The sequence below is a fragment of the Sturnus vulgaris genome, chromosome 5, assembly GCF_052056855.1.
Source record: "Sturnus vulgaris isolate bStuVul1 chromosome 5, bStuVul1.hap1, whole genome shotgun sequence".
Lineage (NCBI taxonomy): Eukaryota > Metazoa > Chordata > Aves > Passeriformes > Sturnidae > Sturnus > Sturnus vulgaris.
The window spans coordinates 18,564,046-18,591,697 of record NC_142247.1 but is presented as its reverse complement, the minus strand read 5'-3'; the positions used below and the strand labels follow the sequence as shown (position 1 = coordinate 18,591,697).

At 39.7% G+C, this 27,652-nt stretch overlaps 1 protein-coding gene and 1 long non-coding RNA gene across 6 annotated transcripts in view; one reads left to right on the top strand and one right to left on the bottom strand.

Annotated features, from left to right (window-relative positions):
• The window catches only part of SYT1 (synaptotagmin 1), a 333,238-nt gene extending 315,541 nt beyond the window's left edge, over positions 1-17,697 (bottom strand). For 2 of the 5 annotated variants that reach the window (XM_014888619.2, XM_088164987.1), the window contains exon 1: positions 17,353-17,697. The gene's annotated coding sequence lies outside the window, so the exon portion shown is untranslated. Of the gene's footprint in view, positions 1-15,823; positions 15,924-17,352 lie in introns of those variants that run through there. The other 3 variants (XM_088164986.1, XM_088164988.1, XM_088164983.1) reach the window with 2 other exon arrangements.
• A 395-nt stretch (positions 17,698-18,092) lies between these two features.
• Positions 18,093-27,652, top strand: part of LOC148223574 (uncharacterized) — an 86,848-nt gene continuing 77,288 nt past the window's right edge. The window contains exon 1 of the long non-coding RNA XR_015803786.1: positions 18,093-18,190. This is a non-coding gene — a long non-coding RNA (uncharacterized LOC148223574). The remainder of the gene's footprint in view (positions 18,191-27,652) is intronic.

Genomic DNA, 27,652 nt, shown 5'->3' with positions numbered 1-27,652 from the left:
AAGATCTTACTTGGAATGCATCTGACCAGTGCCCAGAATATCCTGGACTGGGAAGACATGCCTACAGCACAGGATCAGGCTCTGGACTGGGCAGTGCTCTCCACAGTCCTATCAGTCATGAGTGCCTCGATCTCATAGTTTCTCTAACAGATGAATAAAATTTGCCTTTGGGCCAAGAATGAATTAAGCTTGATTTTAGCAGCATGCATGCTCAGCACCTGCTGAAAACAAGACACTTCCAAATGTGGTTCAAGCTGGGCACTGCTGGTAGAACTGGTCATTTACAAATCCTGACCTGCTTAAACAGTAATAATTTTGCTCTTCATCCCAAAAACTAAGAGAGATCTGTCAAGAATTGCCTCTCATATATGCTTAAGATGGACAGGATTGTGTCCTTTTTTGGGGTGTGATTCTCTTTATAGTAGCTGGTATAGCACTGTGTTTTGAATTTCGGAAAATAACATTGTGAACACATTAATTGATGTTTCAGCTGTAGCTGAGCAGGGTTTACACTAAGTCAAGGATCTTTTCTGCTTCTCACACCACCCAAAAGCAAGGAGGCTGAGGGCCACCAGAAGCTGGGAGAAGACACAGCCACGACAGATGACCCAAGCTGACCACTGAGATATTCCATACCATATGATGGGAAGCTCAGTATATAAACTGTGGGGAAGGCTGGCCCCATTGCTTGGATAGCTGGAATGGGCATCAGTCAGTAGGTACCACCTACAGCACTTGTATTGTGCATCATTTGCTTTGTATATTCAAATTCTTACATCATTATTACTGTTTTTCTTTCAATTTCAGCACCATCAAAATGCCTTCATCTCAACTCCCGAATTTTACTTCCTATGCCCTTCCCACCAGTTTTCTCCCCATTCTGCTGGGAGTGAGCAGGCATCTGAGTGGTGTTTCGTGACCTACCAGCTTAAGCCCAGACAATTGTTAAGTATGTATAGTGGTGAGACCGTTACAGTCTTACTATATTAACTTTTTCAGTATCTACTGTAGTGAGTTTCAAGCTGTTTGTCACAATAGCATCTTCCTCAGATGCTTTTCTCTGGCAAAGAAAGCCCTTCAACAATGAAATAATTGTGGTAGCACACTGACCACATCTTGAGTTTGGGCGTATGTCCCAAGCAGATCTATTTCAGAAGCAATGAAGCACAACCTAAAATTAAACAGAATAATGTGTTACCACCTTTTACCATGGAAGGGAACTCCTGAGCAGCTTTACCTCTTGGTGAGGTAAAGGAACCTTTGAACTCCTTATACATTGTGTGACTACTGCTATTGTCAGCATAACTGACTTTTTTCCTTCCAAAATATACAATATACTGAGAACCAAAACAGTACTGAAAACTATCCATGTAAATATATTTTGTGCCAGGTTTCTGTATTGCCCCAAAATTGTCTCGCAGTTTGAAAGCTTCCCTCACCTCAACCCTAACAGCTGTCTATTTCTATGAATGATACAACGAAATCAGGTCATAAAGGCGAAATATTTAAAAAAAAAGAAAAAAATCCCAAAAACCTATCCTGACATTCTTAAAATATGAACTACTCATAATTTTAGTACACCCAGTTTTTGTTAAATGTCAACAGAAAGCATTAAGACATTCTGCTCCACAATAAGGATAATCTTAAGGTCCTATTACTTGCATAATTAGAATTTGGACGTTTTAATGAACTCTAGTTTGTACAATGCTGTTCATCATAAGTATGGACAAGAACAATTCACAGGGTTATATTCTTTTTTATAATATGCAGAATTAAAAATGACTATTCATTTTGACATACATCTAAAAGTGTTCAGTGTCAAATTATTTGAGTCATGACTGATTTTCTACTGTTGAACAAAAACTAAAGCTACTTAAGAGATTTATTTCTAAAAGCTTCATTTTATTAGTATTCAGCATTAAGGAGTCTGAAAAAAACAGTCTTCTCTGGAGTGCTTAGATCATGTGCTCATGTTTTCCATGTGGGATTTATACTTCTTTTGCAGACACTGATGTGATAGCCATCTGAACTTACACACTTAGAGTTATTTTTAAACACTGCCGTAATACAACAGAGGTAAGAATAACTTTGTTTTCCAAGTGATAATTTGAAAAGAAACTTTGGAAAATTTAAACCACATAAAAGTCTCAAGACAAAAATCTTGCTGCAGCAACAACCAGGTGACTAAGGTTTCAAAAGACCTCATACTTGCTGATTAACCATTACAAGAAGTCCTAGGGTTCAATAGCATTGCTTTCACTAAAGCAGTCCTTGCAACTTTAATTGTTTACGTGTTTGGAAGAGCTGGGACTAGAGTGAGGAACCAACCAACCAAAGAAACAACATACACACATAAAAACCCCAAACAATCCCCACACAGAAACAAGCAACCCAATACAAACAAACCTAACAACATAAACAAACCTTACCAGAAAATTATGCACTTTTCATAAGCTATTTGAAAGACCTCATAAAATTCACCTTGTCTCCCTGGTACACCTTCACAACCTTTAATGGCTGGACTCAATGATTTAAAAGTCTTTTCCAACCTAAATGCTCCTGTGATTCTATTCTCAGACAACATATCAGCAATGTGTTGTCTGAAGAGATTCTCAGCTCAGATATCCTACGTTTCTCTTATGTAAATAACCTGGTATGATGAAAGGTTTCAACAAAACCTTCCAGAAAAATTAAATCTATACACAATAGTCATTTTTTAGTGGTACCTCATGCCTCCATTTCAGAAATTTGTATTTTAGCTGGGAGTACACTTTCACTTGTACAGATCACTTTAATGTCAGAGGGATTTCCAGATGGTCAGCAATTCACATGAACATAGCAGGGCACAGAATGAGCATCTTACCATGGGAACTTCAGGGCTTACCCAACCACCACTGTGGTTTCCAGAAAAGTACAACAGAAACATTCAGAAACCCAGACTCTAACAACTGAAAAACAGTTGATTAATTCATTAAATCAGCCATAAACATAGTTTCAATAGGGTGATACCTAATCACCTCATCTACTGCATTAATGACAGTTACTTTTTGATTATATACAGGTCACCTCTTTAGCCTTTACAGTACATTAAGCGTTGTTTGCTTCCTAACCAGAGCTTATTGCAGTATCTGTTTTTAATTACACTTCCCATCCTTCTCTCCTCAACAGTTTTAAAAAGTACAAAAGAGAAGGGAACATGTAAGGGAAGAAAAATATGTGGAAACTGTTTGGTCAATTCAAATCCTAACAGCCAGGTAAAAATCAATCAAATTGTATTCGGGTGTTCCGAGAAAAAAAAAAAAAGCAAGTGTTGCTTTAGGTCACTGCAATATTGACATAGTATCTGTAAACACATGGTGCCTACTTTGTATTTTCACACACCATCTCTGCTCTCTGGTGAATACTTTTGTCAAATGTGGGAAAAAAAGTAATTGTTTACATACTTCACCTGACATACCTGATATTACACTAAGAATCCAGCTTAGCAGAATGGATAAGAGAAACGGTTTACCAAAACCAACATCCAGAATAAAAAAGTTCAAAATGCTTCGGTACAGCAGACACATTTAGAAACAGTGATAAATTCAATTTCATTAGAAAGGTGATAGGAGGCTGCAGTTTCACATATCAGTTTCTGAACCTTGAAATCTCTCCTTTCCACACAGAAGGATACTGCTTCAAACCCTTTCTATCTGGAAATTAAAGCTGCTGCAGGAGCAACTGCTCCAAATGAGTCAGCGTGCCCAGCACCTTGGGCTGTGTGATGCGAGGCCGGCAGCTGAACAGATTGGGCTGTGTGTGTCCCTGTCCCTGCACACACAGGAGCCATCTGGAAACAAACAGCTCAATCATGAAAGAGCAAAGCTAACAAGGAAAATTGCAGCTTCTTGATCAAAGAAAAACAACCCCACAAAAAAAAAAAAACAAAACCCAAATTAAAAAAAAAAAAAAAGGAAAAAGAGGTACTTGCTTACCTCCTTACTACTCTGTTTTAAGACTCACAAAAGATGAGGGCTTTTCTTTATCTCCTTCTGTAACCGTCCTTTTTAGCTACATTGAAATTATCACCATGGGAAATGAGGAGTCAGACATGAGAGGCAAGGGCTAGCACATCACTCATCTGGTGCTGATGCCTTGGTCCGAGGCACCGCAGACCCAGCAGCCGTGCAGCCCAGCAAGTTTCGCTGAAAGCTGCTGTCAGGTCACTGAGACCTTGCAAGTGGATGCTTAAACACAAATAAATTTAAGGCCACAGCAGCCTCTACAATACTCAAGAGAAAGAGCAGCTGGAGGAAGGAGATGAGAAGTTCAGGCAGCCCGGTCCATCCCCTGGGGTTCGCTCTGCCCAGGGAGCAGAAGCGCGGTTCGATGGAAGCCGCGCTGACCATGCGCCGCTGGCTTGGCCAACTCCAGAGCCAGCCTGTGCCCAGCTCTACCAGCAGCAGCTATGAGAGTCAACCCCAGCTGCTCTGAAGTTTGTGACTTCACCTTTAATGAGCCTAATTAATTTACTTTCAAGGTAGCCTGACTCCAGATTGCCCTGTGTTTTCCAAATGTTTTCCGCAAAGCTGGGGGAAGAGATGCTCGCTCCCTGTGAGCCTCGACACAGTCCTGGGGTATCCCTCCAGTTCAGGTGCTGTTCACCTGCCACGGGGAAAGACTCATTGCCTGCTTCCAGGAGACCATGGGGGAAAAGAAGCCAAAAGATTTATACTGCAGAGGAATATATTCTGGTTTTCTGAAAACTGAACCGGGATTTCATTATTAAAAACAGTTTTCAGATTACGGATTTTAACTCCTAGAAGTTAAGGGGGTTAAATACCTTTTTTAACATGAAGTAATACAGAAACAAAAATCACTACCCTCATTAAAAGGTGCTTTTATTTCCTTATTCACTCCCTCAGTCTTCTAACCTAAATTTTTCTCTGCCACTGACAACTTCTGCATTATTTATACAACGGCCAAACTATAATTGGCCTCTTTCACATGGGTGAATATCAACATATGGGGGAGAAATAGGGCAAGGAGAGAATGCAGATAAGTGACAATTTCCATATTTGCAGAGAAAACAGTTGTACTCTGACAGTGTGACAGGTTTTAGATGTACTGTTCTGCATTTATATATAGTTGATGTCTAGCTTATAAAGGTTCATTTAGCTAGAAAATCATTATGTTTAGCTGCTGAAAGGAGGCTGGAACAGAATGAGAATTCTCATGATCTGTGTGAACAAGACAACCATTTTGCTGTAACACAGTTTTTCAAAGTACTAGATTTTTCTTTTCTAGACCATTCTGATTTAACTTTACGTTAAATCTAACATGAAGATACAATTTTTACTGTACCAAGTACCATGAAACTAGCAGCCAATTTTCAATTTTTAGAGGCAGAAATTACATAAGCTTAAAATATACATCCTATTTTACTCCTGACGTTGCCAGCTTTTCTTTTAGCTTAATATAGCACATTTTATTCCCTTCTTTTTACCACAGTAATCAATTGGGGGAAAAAACCCTGACATTCACATCCTGAAGCTTTAAAATCACAGTATATTCCCATGTAAAGAAATGTGATACCATGAATTAAAGAGGGTCGCATTGTACTAGGATGTTCTGCTTCACAGCTGGGACAGGATCATCTCAGAACATTTCTTTGTATAAACTACACAAAGCTGTTTAAACAGATCTTGCACTACAGCTCAGAAAATAAGATTTCATCTCACAAGCTACACTAAAACGACAGCCTTGAATTAGGTTAAGGAGGAAGGGATGGCTTGGGTATGTGCAGGGACGCAAACAAGGAAGGGCCAAGCTAACCCCTAAAAGCACTGTGCTCATTCAGGTGCAAAAGGTACTGCAGGTTCAGAGAGGGAAAACACACACTAGCAACACCTGAGCTGCTGCTTTTCTTCTCTCCACTGAGAGCTTTACTGACCAGATGACCAGAGAGGCAATTTTCACACTTTGCCCAGTGTGCTACCACTTGTGCAGACCTCATTGATTCCCTGCATGCTTCAGGCAAGATCCAAAGCCTGCTGGAGCCACTATCATATTAGCTTTCATATTCAGGTTTCAGGAAACATCGAGTCTCTCAACAGCTGTGACTCACAGTAATAGAAGGCATTTCCTCTCAGGGAAGCCCACTTTCATCAGCACTGACTGGACAAGTCTGACTTCAAACTGCCCATAACTGCAAGTAAAATACTGTCACTCCCAATGCAAAGGACCTTTACTTAGAATTTTACTGACAAGATAACCATCTTTCTGTGGAGCTGATAGCAAACTTTTCACTACTATTAAGACTCTGAGATACAAAGTTTATCTTTAGTGCTTCTTTTGCACTGTAAGATTCTGCAGAAAGACACATTGTGATTAGGTCCATTAGCCTGGAACCAGAAAACTTGGGTTCAATTCCCAGCACTGCCACGGGCTCCCCATAAGACCTTAGATACACTGCTTAGGATTCCAGTGTCTATGTCAAGTGTCTATAAATTGGCTGGCTAAGTCTCATCTAGTAATCCCAGACTTCTCACAGTCACTGGAAAGGAACAGATAGCTCCAGAGAGCAGTCCATCTCACCTCCTGACAGTAGTCCATCTCACACCAAGACAGATGCCTAAGGTAGGTCAAATGAATCACCTTCGGAAGGTATTTAAACTTAAATGAGATGAATTCTATCCTTAATCTCCCTCTGGCATTGATCTCCATCTGTCATACGGGATTTATGTTTCAACACATCAATAGGACACTACTTTGATTGGTGCCTACGTAATATAAATGACTGTCTGATGTGTACACACTTGCACACTTCACAAAAAGCTAAGATCTTTACCTGAAATCTTCATGTATACATTCAGAGAGGTTATCTGGGCAGCTGTAGTTTTGACTTAGTGTAAATGGGCAAAACAAACACAATCACATACCAGAATAGTACTAGGTGTTCTCCTGTATCAGCCTCTCATTGAGAGGGGGAGCAGAAATCTCCAATAATTACATCAACCTCTGGAAAGATAAACTGGCTCTTGTACTGGGGAAGCTGCTGCAGCAGAATTTTGCTAATTCCTTTATCATTGAAACTGCTTCCTGGTATGAAGTAGCTAGTCTTTTAAATATTAGTGGAGCTGAAACTAGTTTATCTCCTTTCTGTCAGATAAATTCCCTCCTGGCCACAGAAGGCTAAAATCTAGATCCTTTGTACCATCCCACCTGTAAATAATTCAAATCCCAGTTGTGAGCATGGCATTATACATAAAACAGCTTTCTTCAGCAGCAAGTCAAACAGCTTACCTAGTTTTCAACTAGAAGATGGCAAATCATGATTACTGGGAAACAGGAAACTTCCTTCTATTCAAAACTGAAAAATTTATCATTTATGCCAGGGTGAAAATAAGGTGGTTTTAAAGAGTAACTCAGTACAGTTTCTAAATACAGCTCTAAACTGGATATTTAAATTCCCTAGTATGAACAGTACTTAATGATCAGCAAAATATACTTGTATCTGGCAGAATGCCTAACAGACAAGCGCTCACATTCACAGGTCTGAAGTTTCCATGATACAATTAAAATCCCTTTGAAGGAGAGGGTTGATATGGTTACAGCAGTGAGCTGATTATTGATCTCTGGGGGCCTTAAATGATGGCACTTTTTCCAACATTTGGGCTTCTTTTTTTTTGTGTGTGTTTTGCACAACAGTCCATGTCCCTAGTCAAAGATCTGGATCCTATTATATTAGGCACAAGATATGTCAGGCCCTGTTCCAAAGAGACTGCAGAGCAAACATTGTTCCTCACAAACATGAAGCAGCTCTTGAAACAGCTGTTGCTGGTTACAACCCACCTTTGGAATTCATGTGTTAAAAGAGCATCATACATAAAAATAATAAAAAAATAAAATTTAATTTAAAAAAAAAAGAAAGAAGGAAGGAACATGGCCACTACATATTATGATGTTTGCTTTTGATTTTTCCCCACGTGCCCAGGCAAGCAAGCAGCCTAAAAAAGAAAACAAACAAACAAACAAGAAACCACCAGGTAAACAGGTTTAAAAAACCCGTTTAAAAGCTTTTTGATGTGATGGTGACAATAAATGACTTTTTATGCAGTCTTCCAACTCAACTATAAAAGTGCCTTGAACGTAAAAAAATAGAACTGCATTTCTGGGACATAATTCTGCTCATCTAAAAAAGCCATGATTCACAAGCAACACATTAACAAGAATTCTGGTCTATGTGAGCCAGAATTGGAAGAAAAATATTAGACCAAGTTCAATGGAAAAAGCAACGTGGCCTGAAGCAGTTGCTTTTTAACAGTAAAAATTTTAGCACACGTTCATTTCAGGCTCTCTTTCTGTGCTTTATCTAGGCAAAAACTCATAGCAATTGTAAATGCTGTGAACGGCATCCACTTGTACTAGGGTGCTGTCCTGTATGGTGAATATGTTTATCACATGTTAGTCTTAGAGATGAGCTTGCTGGAACCAGCCAGCTAAGGTTTAGTTCTAACTCTGCTAGGTAGAGTTGGTGCAGGTTATCATCTTTATCTCTGCACCAACAGGTATGGAATGTTTGACCATCACTGAACAACACGGAGCCTCTCCACTCACACACCTCACTGCTAAGCCCATTACTGCTAGCTCCTCCTAATCCTGCTACACTAAGCACAGAAAACTCATATAGCCAATAATAATGGGACAACAGCTTGACCTGACTAATCACAATCAAACTCGCTGATGGTCTTTAGGAGTGGAAAAGTTTCAGTACGTTCCCCTACTCTTTTTTTAAGTACTACAGCTTAAGATAAACACTAAGCACAGTTCTACACTATTTACTATACAACATCTTAGACTTTGTACCTAGAATTTACTGAACACAATTACCTCTGTCTGACTGAAGCAACTACCTGTAAGTATCTTAACAGCACTACAGCTATAAATAGGACCAGCTGAGCTAATATTTTTTCACAGTTTGGGGATAAAGTCTTGTATTAATTCAGCTTAAGCCCTAAGGTATTCAGAATGATCAATACATGTATCCCAAAAGGGCCCAATAAAAAGACACTATTTGGCTTACTGGAAGACAAAACCTTGAACATTTTGCTAACTATAACAATCTCAACTAGGTTCAGTATTCATTACATCTACCTATGACCTTCTGTCCACTCCTTTCAGACTTACACATTCACCTACTTGAAACCCCTAAAGTCAACACTGCAAACTATGCCAAGAGTTTGGATTTTTTACCTCCCCAGTAAAGATTACTTTTCTTCATCACAGAAAGAGTCATAGAACTGAGTGGAAGAAGGCACAGCACTAGCACAAACTAGGGAATGCCAGGTGTTGATCCCTTCCAGCAAATAATTTTTGTTCTGAGAAATCAGTAAAAACCACTAAATTCATACGTTGTTTTAAAAGTAGCTGAAGTGCACAGACATTCTAACAGCCAAATTTCAACACAAAGCAAATTAACTGCTCCAAGTTTCATTTTAATACTGAAAGGAAATTTTTAAAAAATCTACTAACCAGATTAATACTGACACATTCCATTAAAATTATGCCAACCGTTATTCCTTTCATGTGCATGCAATACATATATTTTGGTATTCCATTGATGGCTACAAACATTTGGAAAGGCAAAAAAGTTTTGGCTTTTGGGATTCATTTGTAACCTTAAGCAACAGTGCAAACAGTCCCTACTATGCCTGAAAAAGACTGGTTCCTCACGTTTAATGGACATTTAGCTTGTTTTTGTTTTAGAATCTAATTGACACTACATGAATAAGCAGTGCTCAATTCAAAAATCTGAGCTCTAGCTGCTTGATATAAAGACAAAGCATTCATTACTATTATTCTTCTAAAATGCTGATTTCCACAGCGAGTTTTATGCCTTGCTCACCTATAACACAACTTTCATCAATATTTATAAAGAATAATTGATTTTGAGTGAACAGCTCACAATTATTAGCCAGTGTATGATCTATAAAACAAATATTTGCATAAAAAATATTAAAGTAAGCCCAACTCATTATTTAAAACAGACATATATTTTGAAAATGACAAATGCAAGAAAAAAAACTATAGCATGTGACTTCAGGTGGTTTTGTCCTAGATGACTTTACTTCAATTTTTCACTATATCAGCATTTTCCCAGTAAGCTAAAAAAAAAAAAAAAAAACAAAACAGTAAATATACATTAATAAAAACCCTAAACAGATCAATCCTATTATGCAAGATTCACAAAAATAAAGCAAATATACAAGATAACAGCAGCAAAGGCCTACACAGCTACAGCACATCACGAAGAAGCAAGTGACCTCTATCAAGGTCACATGGATATTGCCTGGTGTTTCTCTGCTCTAACTAGCAGCTGAATAAGCTAACTAAGCATGAAGTAAGAAAGTCAAAGATGATGAGTAAGTGCAAAGTAACTGTCTGTTATTAGCATATGAAAAACAATTATGAAGAAATTTAAAATTTCAAAAAGAAAGGCATCCACTGTCAGGCTTTTCATAAGGAAATATTAGTATGTCCCAGTATAGTTACCAAATGCAACAGTGTAACAGACAGGTCTTTAATTAAATATTTGGGATGTTAGAAAATTCAAAAACTTTAATTTCAGGATCCAGAAATCCTGCAGTTTGACCAATATTCCATTGCAGTAAAATACTCTATTTGCTTTCTATCCTCAGCTGGACTACTCGAGGACATCTCTGGCACTTCAGTGGGATTACACTCTCAAAGGCAGCCCTCTCACCAGAGACACCTATTTTCTTACCAACGCCACCAATTAACTATCCATAGCCTGACACATGGAAAGAGGACATGGAAGATGCTAATCAAGACAAGTTTCAACCCTGGTTCAAAGCAGAATCATGATAGAATTCCCTGCTTCAGATACCAGCCACAAGGTCTGCCACCTGCACAGCCAGTTCCAAACCCAGAATGTCCTTCTGGTATCATCTCACTGATGGGCATCTGGAAACTAAAGCCTATTTACACAAACCCAGGCCATAACAACGAGACACAGGGCACTGACACTCCCACATCTTGAAGAGTAACAGGAATTTTCTTTTCAAGTGAAGTACCTATTAATAAGCACAATTTACATTTTTAGGAGACATCAGAGGAACAAAATAAATGGAAAGAAGAGTTAGGAACTTCAAGGGGCTTTAAATCACTAGTTAGATAAATAAAAATTTCTTGTCAGTTACAGTGGATGAAATAGGCTTATAACATACAAGGACAGCTTAAGGGAAGTTCAGAGAGAACCTCTTCACACTACGCAACATGTCACATCCTTGGCGACAAATGCTATTTAATCCAAGAGACACAATAGGGGTTAATAGCAGCAAGTTCAACGGGTTGGTGATTTTTAGGCCAAAAGGACAGGTGATTACCTCCTCCATTCTCAAGGATTAACACAAATCACAAATCCAGCAATTTCAACATCAAATCTAGAACTTGTACCTGGTCTAGTTACAAGAAAAGAAAATACTAATCTACAGATTTCAAGTAGAAAGGTGTTATCTGCTCAATAAGGCAGTTTATACACTTGCTACTCTGATGGATAAAATACTGATACCTCATTTCTAGCCTTGTAGCTCGTGAGCCCAGCCAGGTTGCCGTGTGAACTTCTATTTATCAGGGCACAACTTAATACCAGTATTTTCACTGTGTGGGGATCAAGGAGCCTTTCAGCATATCCAGCTTTCCAAAGAGAATGGTAAGCTTTCAGGAGTCCCATTAGGAAACAGACTAGACACATCTCAATTCAGATAAGTTAAAGATAAATTGAGACAACTTCCCCCTCTAAACTACTTCTAGTTTGTCCTTCCTGAGTAAGGCACCTTTCCTACTCTCAACCCCACAGTCAGTGTTTACAGCTGCATACAACTCCTTTTCTCTTTAAATAAGAATAGATCATGTTACCTGGCTGTAATATTGAATCCTTCTCAGAAACAGTATTTAAGGGGGGACTCACTTTTTTTTTTTTTACTTGAAGTAGCAAAAAGTATTACAGTGCACTTTGTTAGGACACATTCAGATGTATAATGAGAAACCAAATGAAATCAGTCTATAATAGCACTTTTTCCAACTTTATTAAAATGGGCACAAAAAACCCATAAGTATTCTCATGAATATGGATTTTATATTTTATTCCAGATCATTGTCAAAGGTAATGAAAAGAGTTGGAATAATGGAGATGGCAATTCCCCATACACTATCTGTCCTGCAATTTATTGCATGGGGAAAAAAAAAAAAGTCTGTCCACATGGACAATAGTGCTGTTCTACAGTATTATTTTTACAACTAGAACAGCACCCTGAACTAAATACCTTACCGAATTCAAAACACAAAGCTTACAATTTCAACAAGAAACACAAAGTCCTTTTTTAACTCAAGTTTCAAAACTCTTTTGACCGGGATGTATTACACTATCATTCTTTAACCCTCAACTATTTGCCAGTATATTCTGTATCCTATGGACACATCATACCACTATGTTTTCCTTATCACTTCATCTTTTAAAATATTCAAAAGTACAACCCTCTCCCTCCCTATCTGTATCACCACATATTTTAAGAATTTCTCCCAACTCTAATACTTTCTCCTAGAAATAAATGTTTATGAAGAAATGCTGTCCATAGCTTTGGAAAGAAGTAGAAACAAAAAACAAACAAACCCCAGACCAACCCAATAAACAAAAAAACCAGCACCAAAACAAAGAAAGAAAAAAAAAAAACCTTTCATGCCACTAGTGGTCATTAAGTTAGTTCATCTGTACACAGACTATTTTCTAGGAAAAGTATGACTGTTACCCTGAAGCAGATAAGCCATTTGTCAAGGAATCCTTATTTCCACAGTGCTTTGCACAAAAGCACTCCAATTACTTTCAACTGCACGAGCTACATAGTTATTTAAACACATGGACATGAGAGCTCATGGGTAAACTCTGAGCCAAGCTGAGAAATGGTTACCAGCTTTCCCATTTTGCAACTGCTACACTGATTTTTCAACCACATGATTACAGAAAAACAATACCCTTAAGATAAAGGTACAAAACAGAACTTGTAAGTGGATATTTAATCAATTTATTAAAACATCACTGAGCAGCTTTGAGGCACTGCACTACCTAGTCACTATAGCCATGGCTACATTATTAAAGCTACTCTACAATACATTTAGCCATAAATCCTGAATAGTGTCCAGGAAACTTACAGACAGCATCATTAAAAGAACTAAATTGGATTTAGCCACTCCTAAATAAAAATTTATTTTCCCGATATTTTTATATAATTATAATAATTCAGAGATTATTAATTATTTGGATAATTTCTCATAACTGGTTTTTTAAATCTGTTTCATCTTCTCCATTTAAAAAGGTATTATAAATATAGAAGCTTATCAGATAGCTACACTGCACAGGAAACATTCCAGATTTATTTCATGTTCTGATAGATTTCTCTGAGCCTATTTAGGGATGCCTAGAAAAGAGAAGTGGCATCCGGGTTTGCAATTCTCTGAGAATTTAAAAGATGGCAACACCACTCCCTCTAGTATGGAGAGGGAGAAGTGTTCAGTGCCTGCTGTTTCAGGGAAATACCTCCAGACTGACAGTGATAAGAAAACAGGTTAAGAAAAATGGTCAGCTCTCTCACAAGCCATTCACGTGCTCCTCCTTTAGCTACTTGGGGAAAACATCAGAAGAGAAAAGGCAGCCTCTAAAACATACTGATTAGACAGTTGTCAAAAGTAGTACGTAAGGGACGCTATTATTACAGTTCCTACCCAGCTTTCAGTAATTACAGGACTCAAAGAAAAAAAACAGCATTAGTAAATATTTTTACTTCTTTTTTTTTATTTAAACAAGAAAAATTTTCCCACATGCTGCTGCACAAATCGCTCAACTAATCCATGTAGTCCTTGAAAGAGATTGCCTGTAGCCTGCTCTTACTCTATCACCAGAAGAGATCATGAAAAACCCTTGTCAGTTGTCGTCCTCCTAATGCATTCTGCTTTGGTGTCTGGTATTTCTGTAAAAGATGTAACAGTATAACCACCATTTCCTAATCCCCTCTTTTACCGGGGTGTATGAGGGAGGAGTAAAGCCTACTCTAGCAAAGATGGCATTTGTACGTAAGGATCCTGAAAATATTTGTTAACCTAATGCTTTGTTTACTTAGTCTGGCAAATGCTTTTATTTTAACCTCGAGTATCTTTAGTAAATGTCAGCAGTAAACACAAATTGATAGTTTGCTCCCTTATCTGTATTCCTAATTAAGTTTTTTCCTAGACACAGAGTTATGTCTAAAACAAACATTCTACAGAGAATCAAAGTAAAATCAAAAGATGAAATATTCCTCATTGTGAAAGTGCGTATTTATATAGGCATCACCAGCAGAGGGAAGGAGATCATGGTATTCATGCATAATAATTCGTCCATGCTTTTCTTCCAGATATACAGAAATATTTTCTTGTCCTTTTCATTTGCATCACAAACTTTAATGTCTCTTCCCCAGTATGCAACACGAGGCTGCATGCACCCCTTATGCAGAAAGCAGCTCCCAGTAAAGGATTTATCTGTGTGTTTAAACACGCATGCAAATACAGAACTACAGAGAAATATTTTTTAAATTGTAAGAAGACTGTTGAATGGACAGGAAACGACAACAATATGCTAAATAAGAGCTTCATTTTCATGTGAGGAAACATCAGTTAACTGAGTGCTGTATAGCTGAGTGGCTTAGAAACTTCTGCCAAGACACTAAGCTGTTCCTTCTTTTTACTTATTACAGCCAACCCTGCCAAAAGACCATAAAAATTGATTTTATGTTTCCGGTGTGTCTATGCTAGCTGGAAGAATATAGATTTTTTTTTTTTTTCCCTAGGTTTCTGACAAACAGAACCTTCTCTTATCTCACACCTTCACTACATTAACCAACACTGAGCATCTTCTTGGTCATCTCTTACATCTGATTTAAGTTATGATTAAGGTAGGAGAACATTTCAGATTGTTAAATCAAACACTGTTCTATATCTACGGTTTTAAAGGGTTTCTTTCCCATCAGTGTTACACAGGAGACTATTTCCCACTTGTACTGCTATGGCATATGTTGCAACTGATTATTTTACACATTTGCTTTAAGAAAGTATTAGAACTGCTCTGGTTTCTGTGAGCTACTTCTTTAAATTCCAGTATCAATCCTTATAATGGATTTAGCATCTTTCGCATCAAACATTAATAAGGCTCACTTAGGCACTCTTAATGTGAAGGAAAATTTGGCTTGTATGAAATGGCTACACTGGAACATTTCATGCTTTTGCAAGTGCAGGAGTATGATTATTTCCTACAGTATGTCATTATCTTATGCCCTGTGGTTCTTTTTGAAATTATCTCTTCTCACTCAAGCTGCCTACACTATGTTTTAAGCTATATAGTTTCAATTTATGAATTGTATGCATGCAAATTTTGAGCAACTATACCACAAGCCAAGTAATAGACCACATTAAAGTATATTTCCCTCAGACACTACTAATAGAACTAAAAACCCAAAAAGCTTGGAACAAAAAAGATATACATTTGACTCAAGACATAAAATCAGGTCATTTGTTTCCAAGACAGACAAGAAAACACTCTTCTAAACACATGTGCAACCTCCTTACGCTTTTCCTGAGCGGTTTTATTTAAGCGTGGCAGGAGATGTCATTTCATATCCTCACAAAGCAAATTAGTTCACTGCCTACTTGTCCTTGTACCCAAAAGCTCCCCCCTCCCTTTTTCGGGGACACTCCTAAAACAAGTGCCCATGTGTAAATCCAGATGTCAACTCACCAGGGAAAGGAAACTCCCCTTGGGTATACAAGTACCATCTTCCCTTCCTAAGGATGAAGCAACTCTCTTGGACAATAAAGCAATTTAAACAGCGCATAACAGATTAACATGCAACACGGATGGCACACTGCACAGCAGCTCTGAGGATCAGTATCACCGCTGCAGATTAGTAGTCTACTTGTCGTCTACAACATGTATGCCTATCTCAAACTACTCTACTGACCTTTGTACAGAAAATATTGTTTCAGAGACAGTGAAATATTATTGCACTACAACATTTTGCATTGAGTTTACAAGGTAATAAAGACAGAGCTACTTCTTCACACGCAAATGGCTATTAAATAAGGAAAATAAAACTTGACATCCCCAGACAATCAAAAGAAATTATTTATTTGGATGCCAACATCTGTCTTGAGATTGTGGCCAAGTGCTTTTCTGTGCTCATTTAGGACTCTACTTGGAAAGCTTTTCAGTTACATCTACCTAGAGATTTCTCTCTACCGCTTCCCATCTGACAGAAATCACTCAGCTGGGTCTGATGAATAATAGCAAAAGGCAGCTTGTATCAAAGATGATTGAATTACAGATTGTTGAAAGTGCCATAAAGGCTCATTCCAATGACTACATTTAATTTATTTACTATACTGACTACCAGAAGCTAGCAGCCGTTTGATATCTTTATTTCAGAAGCCTGGAAACAAAAGAAATATTAACATTCTTTGTCACATTCTTACTACTGTACCTAGCAGAGTTTGATAGGCAAAATTAACTTTTAAACAGAGCGCTGATCCCCTACCCATACCGTGTGCGCCTAGGAACCAGAACAGAACGTACCCAAACCAAAGCAGGGCAAGCGGTACTCGGAATGAAGGAAACAATGTCAGAGAAGATGAAATTGCATGGAAAGAAAACACATTAGCCTGACAGCCTTTCTAAGTGAAGTGGGAGAGGCTTTTGTGAATTGATACATAAATGATTAGCTCTTGTCCGGCGGTCCGGAGGGGAGACCAGCGCCGGGGCGGGGCGCACCGCCGCGCCCCACCGCCCTCCGCCGGGGCGGCCGGCGGGACGGAGCACCCTGCCCAGGGCGGGGGCACGGCGGTGCCAGCGGCCAGGGGACACCCGCACAAACAAGTTGGCCCGGCGGCCGCCTCGGCGCCGGCTCCGGGCAGCTGCGAGAAGGGATGAAGGGATGCAGAGCGCACGGCTCCTCTCTCCTGCAGCCGGGGCGGGGGGCGTCGGCGGAGCTCCGCGGGGGCGGGGAGCAAGGAGGACCGGGGGTGGGAGGGGGGCGCGGGCGTCCCCTTTGTCTGTGTCGCCCCTCCCGTAAACGCCCCCACCCCCGCCGGGAGCGCCCCGGGGGCGGGCCCCCGCCCCCCGGCAGTGCGGGCAGAGCCGGCGGGCAGGCGGCGTTACAGCCGCCCCCGGAGCATGTGCGCTTTCCCCCCGCCCGCACAGCGGGCAGCTCCCCCCGCCCGAGGCGACACCGCCCGGGCGCGGCTGCGGGCGGCCCCGGAGCGCTGCCTTACCTGGCAACCGTGGACGGGCGCAGCCGGCTCCGTCCTTCAGCCTCTCCCCACGGCGGCAGCTCCCGGGGCGAGGCTGCGGGGCGCGGGCGTACCGCCCCCGGCACGGCAGGCAGGCTGCCCCAGCCCCCTGCGCTCGGCGGGCTGGCGGCGCGCCGGGCGTTAAGTTTCAGCGGCGGTGGCGGCCGCCGGCGGGCAGGGCGAGGCGAGGCAAGGCGAGGGGAGGCAGGCGGGGCGGCGGAGGCGGCACGGGGGCTGCGCGGCGCCGGGAGCGCCGCCACACTGCAGCGTCTCCAGGAATCCCTCCCGCGAGAGGCAGCCCATCACCCCCGGCCCGCCGCCCTCATTGGCTGCGGGGCGGGGAGATGCGCTCCCGCGGCCAATCGCCCGGCGCCCACCGAGGGTGGAGCCGCCGCGCCGGCCTCGCCCATCCCGCGGCCGCGGGTCCCTGTCCGCCCCGTCGGGCGGGGCCGGGCGGCGGCGGGCGGGGGAGGAGGATGATGATGAGGATGAGGATGGGGATGGGGAGGATGAGTGGGGTATCCCCGCGCGCAAGGAATAAGGCTGGCATCCCCGGGCGGCCGGGGGGCTGCCGCTGGGCGGCACGAGGCGCTGTGCCACAAGCCCGTCGGGCGAGCCGGGTGCCCTGGGCGAGGCGCGGTGGGGGCCCTCGGCCGGAGGTCGCGGGGCGGTGGCGACCCCCGGCAGGCGGAGTTGGCGCTGTTAGCCAGCCTGCGGTGCGCAGCCCTCCCGCTCCGCCGCCCCGGGCAGTCGCGACCGAGCGGGGAGTCGTAATTGGCGTCTGCGGCTTAGGCGAGGGCAGACTGTATCGCGTGTGCAGGTAAGGACGTGCAAGGGTTAACCTAATTCCCTTGATCCATCCACTCTGAACTGAAGCTTTGATTAACATTGGTCTGCAAAATGTAACTGTAGCAAATTCAATTAAGGGAAGCACATTTCTTCAACTTTTAATTAGATCTACCCTATTTGTCTAATGTTTAATATAACATAAAAAGTTGCTCAGGTTCCAGAGGGAAATGGAAATAGATTTAGATGTAAGCTTAGCTTTTAAAAACACAACAGACTAAGGCTCTTTATTCCTCAGCATGTATTATTGCTGCATTTATAACCTCAAATAGGATAACAAGCAATATTCCTCAAAGAGGAAGAAAACAATTTTACCTCCAAAATGTAAACCTAACAGAGTGGTATTTTTGTGTTTCCCATAACCTTTAATTGGTTACAGGGTACTGAACATGCAGGTAGCCCAGGTTTGATGCACTACTCTACATGATCTTGCTGGATTACAGTTCTAAGAAAACTTGAGAAAGTAGTAGTATATTTCACAACCATTTAGTTGGTTTCAGTTGGTACACAAGAGTGAAATTTATCTGAAGTACGTCTTAATATAGATAGCAGATGTTGGCAAAGAGACGAGCCCGTATGCCATCAGCAGCAGGTAACTGAGAAAGTCACGCAGCCCCCAGGCACATCTCTAGGTGACTTACTGTGCCTTCCACAGAACTGTATTCTGCCATTCCCCACCCATACTTTCATGCTGGTATTTTACTCTCAAATTCACAGCCCTTTTCCAGTTCAATTTTTCTGACATTTGTTCTTAGGTCCGTTAGTCAGAATATCAGTTTTTCTTGTATGGGCACATTAGATCGTGAGAGGCAAGAAGGAAAGCAAATACAAAAGAAATTATGTTGTAAAGCTTTTACTGAACTACAGAAAGGTGGAACAACCATAATGTAAAACTGCATATGCAGAAGTGTCACCTGTGCTCAGATTACCCTGTATGATTTGAAAGGGTTGCTGTTTTCTCTGTCCCAATACAATAGATATCAAGGATTATTTTCTCTAGGATCATTTATCTGGTCAGTTTAAAAACCCACACTTTTCAATGCTAGTAATTATGAGGACTTGATGCTGAGTTCCTAACAGCCACACAGCCAGAAGTCTGTGGGAGTCTGACATTCACAAGGCATGACACATCATATGCTGTCTTAGTATTTGAACAAAGAACAAGAAACATCACTGAAACCCAATGGCCCTTCCTTAGTGTGTACAGACAGTAAGATACAGAAATGCTGTCTAGTAGTAGCCCTGAAGAGTATACTATCACTTTTGCACTCTCTATCATAGAACATATGTAATTGTTCTGCTATGTTTCAAAAAGCACCAAACAAACAACAACCAACCAAAAAAAACCCCAGAAACAAACAAACAAGCAGAAAAAACCAAAGCAAATCAAAAACAACCCAAAAAACCCAAACCAGCTGTTGTAGGGGCTAGGAGAATTTTTGCCTATTATTTTCTAAGCTTGGTTGTTTGCAATGAAAGAGTTGCTGCAAAAGTTGCTTCCTTCAGTTCATTTCAGGTTCAAAGGTTTATTCATACAGAAGGAGGCTTTCAGCCTTGCAAGTTCTATTTCACTGCTGCATTTTCAAGGAAATGGGTAGTTACTACGCAGTCATTTTGTTAATTATACCGAAGGAAGCTGTGAGGCTTGAGGAATTACATACATATCCTGAATGGACAAGGGTGCTTCAGAAGAGCTCAGGAGATATTTGATGAATGCTTGGAGTGCTAGCCAAATGCTAGCCTCTAAAGTCATGTATTTATTATTGTTAACTCTTCCACAGTTGTGTTTAGGGAAGAAGAACGTATTCTATTCTGAGAAAAAAGAAGAGACATGCAAATTCAGAAGAAATTATAATCTAAACCCTATTTTGTTGTCTTGTTTGGCATTTTAATTTTTTAATGTGTTTTAGTGCATTAGAAAGGAATTTTTAATAGTGTCAGCCATTTAGAAGTTCCGCCAAGAATCCTTCTACATACAAATGAAGAACTAGATTCCATTATATTCTTCGTATGTAATTTTTTGTTTTAGACTTTTACTGAGCCAAAGGTACAGGAGAATCAGGAAAAAAAAAAATGAATAAAAAGCAAGACCAGAAATGATTCCATGTTTGTCTTTGTCTTTTTTTTTTTTTACTTTATATTGTAACTTCAAGATACAACCTCGAGATTAGAAAGTGATATGAGCCATAAAAACTGGATTTTGAAAATGACAGACTCCTGCTTGATCCATAAAGAAGAAGGAAGTGTGGGCCAAAGCCAATGAAACCAATATTCTCAGGCCTATCGTGGCAAGTTTTATGGCATATAAAGAGCAGATACTAGAATGGCAGTCACTGAACTGAGGCTAATTCAGGAGCAACAGCAGTTGTTACACATAAAATAAGGCAATCAGGGCTCTGACTTTTTTCCTTTTGTAGGTCACCCTTTGTGTGACTGAGTATCACAACTGCCACAAATAGATGTACAAGATGGGAAGTCAGGTAAATAATGACAGCAAATCACTGGCAGGCAAATAAGTAAATAAAACTGGTGGCATGTTGATTTACTTAACAGGTATATCTGTAAACTAACTAAACGGTGATTCTTGTGATTCACTGGCTTTGTGTTGTGCAAGCTTACAGATACCTGTCTTTAACAGAAAAATGCTTTTATTTTGTTCTTCATTATCATGTAATTTACTCCTATTTCTGCTTTGATTTGGTCTTTTCCATCCTCAAGTTTTTACTATCTAGAGATGCTCCTTTGTGAGAAGAAAAAGGAATTGGGTTTTGCTTAGGGAAATGGAACAGTCTTTCAAATTAGGCTCTGATAGCAGGAGTGTAAGAACGTGCTTCTGAAATTTCTTTTAGCATATTAAATGTCTGTTCTTGATTGTTTTGGTTTTTTTTCCATTTGACTGGGAATCCAAGGGCTGGTCTGTATAGCTGAAAATTAAACACTTGGAATCCCATTTTGGTGTTCTATTGTTACACTCTTGCTTTCAGTATAACGTTTACATAATACCTCCTGAGTGGTGATGATGCACTTAGCATGAAAGACATGAAAGCAGAGACAGAAAGCTACGTCACCAAAGTGAGAATTAACCTTCAATAAAATTAATAAACACTGGAGTAAGTATTCAGCTATACACAACTAATGGAAGTGTTATGTGAAGTAATTAATCTTTGAAGATGATTTTTCTAACAATGTGTGTGATTACCATTTGGGTAGAGACAGTGGAGAATAAATGTTGGGATTTTGTGGTTTTAATTATAGCTAAAAATCAAAGGGTAAAATCAAAGAACTTCTTAGTCCACTCACTGATATTTGTCTCAGTTTGTCATCTGATTTCATTGTTTTCTTCTGTTTGATCTGTACACATCTGCTGCTGCTTCTAAGTTGTTTAGGCAGAGATGCTCTCTTTTAGTCTGCATTTGTATAGCAGCTGACACTGAGAGCTCCTGCTTTGTGCCCAGGGCTCCTGGACACTGTTGCAGCAGAAATGAAAATGAAAACAGAAGTACTCGGAGGGGGTGTTCAAGTGTAGCCAAACCAACTTGCATATGCTTTGCACAGATGTCAGCTATGAAATGTGTGAACTGATCGGAGTCAGTGTCAGTCTGTTCCCCTGTAGATGGTGCCCCTAGTTCAGGGATTGTCTTTCAGGTTGTCAGATCTGCATCCCTAATCCCCCTCCCCACTTTGGAAGTCCGTTTTTGCCAAAGATGTGCTCAGGATGGTATTCCAGAAAAAAAATGTTTTCAGTGCAGGTAGGATGAGCTGGACCGAAGTCCCAGTTCTCTTTTCAAGCACAATCTACTATATAAAATGACAAACTACTGAACTCTTTGCTTCCAGAACACCCAGATATGATCAATCTCCTTAACCTCATGGCTTCCTCCATGCAAAGTTTCTAATCCACAGTTAGTATATGCATCACATGGATGGCTGTGTAATAAAAAGAAATGGGATTTCTAATTTAATTTTGAGAAGTGACCTTGCAAAGCAGGTGGAAGATCTGTGTAATGGCAGTGTTACCTCTGAGGAGAGGGTCAAGACTTAAACAATATCTTTTCAAATCAGCATGAATGATTATCACAATGTGCATAAGAGCACACATTCCATGTCTACAATACAAATTAAGCATAACTCCATATGGAGAGACTCAAATGAATTGCCTTTTAAGTGCTAAATATGCTTGTATTTACACCAACCTGAGAGTGGAGTGAGGGTGAATAATATAAGTATCAGACTATAACACTGAAATAGAGGTAAAATCTTAAGACTTGAGGCTTCCTAGATGTCATGTCTCTAATTTGAGATGTCCATTAAACCCTCACCATGCAGCAGATATACAGCAAAAATGCCCCAGGAAGCCAGCCCAGCCATAAAGCATGGTAAGTTCTACCATCTAACTATGCAGATTAGGCCTAGAACTTCCAGGTGAATTAAAAATGGGATAAAGTTACTGAAGAACAAGTTAATTGTATTTTAAATTTCAGAAAATACTTCCGAATATTTGTAGAATGATAAATAATTTTCAAGGGAGTTTGTTTTCATTTAGCTCACATTGTCATTTCATGCAAAGTAAAATTACCCTGGTATTTAAAATGCCAAATCCAGAAAGTGTCCGTATTTTTTTTTACAGTAATAATTATTTCATAATAATTTCTGTATTTAAAAAATGTATTTACTTCTCTTACAAAAATGCAGTGTACATTCTGCATTTGTCTAGACTATTATTGAGCTTAAAAGCTTGCAAACTACATAGATAAATGACCTGAAAATTATGCATCATTAATATAATTGGTAGAAAAGATTTTTGAATTTTGCTTTCTTCATAGCAATGTTTTAGCCAGTATACAATATGGTAAACTACCATTTACTCTGGCAGTTCTGTCTGTCAGCAACACCATTTTGTTTACAAACTAAAAGAATTGTTTTGTTTCCCTTACTGCTTTTTCCATAGCATATGCCATAGCCTTCAAATTGTGCGAGTATAAATTAGAATAGAGCTCTCCAACTGTGTTGTTGAGATGATAAGGTCAATAGTAATGTCTTTTCTGCAAACCTTGATAGATATTTATCCAGGTCAAAGCTGAATTTTTATTCATTGCAATATGTTAGTGAAAAGAATGCCTTTCTTGCTTTTTAAAAAATTTAGGCAAAGAAAAATAAATCCTACCCAGTGAACCTAATTCTCCTCACAGTTAGGTATAAATCTGTAGTAAGACCTGCTGTCTTAAAAGCACAGTTTTCACGACTGTTATCTTCTATAGATCAGACTGCCTCCGAGTCCTAAAGAAGTTAATGTACCAATGCATAATTTTAATTCAAGTGCTGAATTTTAATACAAAGTTTTAAGGTAACAGAGACTCCAGTTGAACTCTGGGGATATAGTTTCTTCTTTACTGAATAGCTCATACTTAGTCTGGGGAAAGGTCATCTTTCCTAGCTGCTCATAAATCTGTATTGAGAATCCCCTATCACCTTCCTAGGCTTTTTGCTTTTGGCCTCTTCGCTTGACAGTCCTTTTACCTTCCTTCTCAGTCCTCTCTGTTCATCTGAGAATATATTCTAGGATAACATTGCCAGTCCTCAGTGAAATGGTCTGAACAGTCACAGTCATCCTCTTCAGCCTGATGTTAGATGCATTTCTGCAAGAACCAGGATTGGTTCTTTTGTCTTAGGGATGGAGGTGAAGTCTGCAGTCAGAATTATGGCAGATTTTGAGGTGCAATAATAAAGCTGTTCCTGCTGAGGAAGGGAAAGGTCATTAAGTCATTGGTTTGGTTTCTCATTCTTGTTTGTATGCAAACAGAAGTAGCTACTAAGCAATGCTGCTTCCTGGATAAAAAACAAAATAATAATTTTAAAAAATCAGAAAAAGAAAATAATAAAAACAGACTATAAAGCAATTTAGGATGAGGATAATAAAGGCTCTCATCATTGGAAGCTCGTCTCTACCCACACTGAGATTGGACTAAGAGTTTGCTAACTTAAGCTCAGTAATTTGATCCTAGGGAGAAGTTCTGCCCAAAGGAGTATTTGGTACTAATTAGTTTAAGGATTTTGGCTAATATCTCCTTGTTCTTTAGTGTGGATTTTCAAAGAAATGGTGATTTCATATGGTCTTTGATGTTGGAACTCTAAATTAAAATGTTCTTTCTGAAGATGAGAGCTTAGATTAAGTTATTCTGGTACTTAGAGTAGACTCCTTCATTCCTTCCTTTCTTCCTTCTGCTGGAATCTGTGGACTACACTTTCCCACCATAATCACAGAAAGGCATTATCATCATTATTCCCTCATAAATACAAAGGTATCTGCAGAATAACCTCAGGGATTTTTTAGAGCATCAGTCATTCATCCTAAGTTTAAAAAGACCTGTTCAATGCTAAGGGGTTTTTTTATTAGCTTCTTCTTCAGTTTGGCTTTTCCTCTGAAAACTACTAAACTTTATCTCTGACCTGCTTTTTTTTTGTAAGGAAATTGGTAGCCATTTCTGTCGTACAGGGATTCATAAAAATATTTACATTTGACTTTTCCCAGAAGATTTATATTAGTTTTATTTCCCTTCTACTCTTATTTAAATGTAACTTGTTTGACTTTTTTCCTGCAGTCACTTCTAAAAAATCCTTGGATGTTTTTCTTTTGAGAAAAAAGGTTATTTGCCAAAGTTATTTACAGTTTAATTGCCAGTTTAATTACAATCTAATGTCTCATTTACTGTGACACACTGTACTCTGCAGGCTGACCTGTGATAGATAGTAGGAGTCACAGTGGCAACAGATTCACCTGTGTCTGAAGCTGGGCATCCTCACACTGTTGTCAGCAGACCTGCCCTGAAAAACCACACCAGCCTTCTAGTGATGATCAGAACATGAAAAATTCTCTGATGAAGCCTCTTTGGAGTATTTCAGTATTGCAGTATTGTGGCAAAAAACTCCGTTTTTGCCACTGGTGCATAGTCCACTGATATTCTGTACTGCCTGTATGTTGGTGAACACATTCAGTGGCTGTCCTAGAAAAGGTATTTCAGAGCACGAGTACAGAGACAAGCTGATGCTTTTGGCATGTTTTGTCTCACTTCACTACCGGTGCTATTGTGTATCTAATGTCAGTTTACAGTCCTCCACAAGGATCTCAGAATACTACAAAGAATTGTATAGATACAGAGGATCCATTTGAGGTTCTGTTCCTGTTTTTGGTGCTGTTAGAGAGTTATGTGAGAAAAAAAGATTTGATGCCTTTGCATGCTAAATTTCACAGCCTTGAAGGTTTGCTGGTAATAATGTGTAGTCATGTATGTGTACAGTAACTGAGGTTATGAGAGACGTTTAGGGGTCATCTGTTCTAAGCACATGCTCAAAGCAGATCCTGATAGAACAGGTTCCTCACGGCTTTGTTCAGTCAAGTTCTAAACACCATGAAGGATGAAGGGTTTCAAGTCATGTAGGTGGCCCTCCAGACCTCCTCATAATGCACCAGATGTGTTTTTACAAGTCCTGAATAGAGATTTCTTGCCTTGACCTCCTGTCTTCTCTTGCAGACACTGCCAAGAATGTAGTTGGCCACTTTTGCTGCAACCACATACTGCTGATTCATATTGATTCAGGAGCACAGCTATACATTGAGAAATTGAAAGTCTGTGCGTGTGCATGTCCATCCTTGGTCAGAATCAGCCAAAATGGCTCAGCTTCCCACACCTCCATGAATATAGTGTCAGGGAATCCATGAACCAACCTGTGAGGGGCCACAACTATCCCTCCTGTTTGAGAGCTGTGTCTCCTAGGGTGGTAGTCAACTGTCATGTGAAAGCCATTTATCACCCTAGAAAGTTGGGGAAGCAGTGTAATACCTGGAGGAGTATAGGGATTCTTCTGAAACCATTCCATTATGGATAATATACATGAGGTCTGTGAACAATTTTATGATCTTGATTCTCCTAGCTCAAACTAATGATCAGGAGTGACTAAGCTTCAAAGGGTAATGACATCCTTCTAAGATCTGGAACTTCAGAGAGGTACACCAAACACTTGGCAAATGCAAATATTCTTGTCTTCAAATTCGCTGTCATCCTGAAAATCTGCTTTAAGCTGTTCCAGGCCTGGAGATGGATGCTTTTCCACTATCTGAAATTAATTTGATTTGTCCAAAGTTTCCGGACAGCAAAGAACAGATTGCACTCGTGCAGCTATGCTCCAGTCTGTTCTGCTAGGAGGTTAGGATTTGCCTAAGAGATTTTGTCCTGGTTCTTCAGGTGGAAGAATGGAAATGAATGACCACTCACTTGCAGGATATCTGCAGAGCAGATTTAGACTGTCGTAATGGTCTATGGGCTTTGGGAACTGTATTTTGGACAGTTTCAGTATGTGTTTGAAACAGAAATTGAGGGTCAAAAAATGGAAAATAATGGTCTGTAATTATAACCACTAAGAATTTGTATTGAGGGGAAACCAATCTCGGACATGATCTACAGACTGCAGCAATGTGGATACAGCTCGAGTGTGTATCACATACAGACTTAGCCTATGAATCACCTTTGCAAAGTGTGTAAGACATACAACACTTCATGTAGCTTTAAATTTCTACTTAGGCTTTTCATGTTCATTCATATAATCCAACCTTGGAGTACATTTCCTTGCTTACTTTTTGTGCCTTCTCATTATACATTGGAGACTTCCTTTCCAAGCAGTCATGCACAGATTCATACTGAGATGGGAGAATGGTACTTACATTTTCTACAATTATTACAATTATTGTTATGAGCTCTATGATAACTTATATACTTACCTCTATTACAGCAGTAGGAAAGCCTATATAGTAGTAATAAAGATAGTATAAAATAGTAAAGCTAGTATAGCAGTATTAGAAATGAAATTAATCAATATAAAAGTAAAATAAATCAGTGTATTTTCTAAAATAGACCAGAAATAGTGTATAAAGTAAAATAAAACAATAAATTAATAAGCAAACTAGTATAGCTGTAATAGTATAGTATTAAAGATACATACTATAGCAGTAAAGGATATAGTAAATTTTACAGTGAGGTTACTATAGTAGCAGTAAAGCCAGTATAGCAATTAAGAGACTCTTCTCTTGGCATGGAGAGTGAGTTTAAAGTTTGTTTTGGAATTGGGATTTCTACTGTCTGGAAAAAGATGAAAAAGACTCTTTCTGATATTATTCTTTTTAACTTCAAGGGGTTGCTGGAATACCCTGAAGCAACCTTAAAATATGCAAAAGTCTTTCACAGTAAGAACTACATTTTTAATACAGTTTCAGTAACAATTCCTCCTATAATACTTTTGCTGCAGAAAATTATGTATGTTTATTGTTCTAATTAAAAAATAAATCTAATTCATTTTTTCATGATAGAAAATATAGCAGAGTAATCTTTGCCTTCAGGTCATAACACTTGAGCCAGAACAGGAGAGCTGACTGAACTAAGATTCT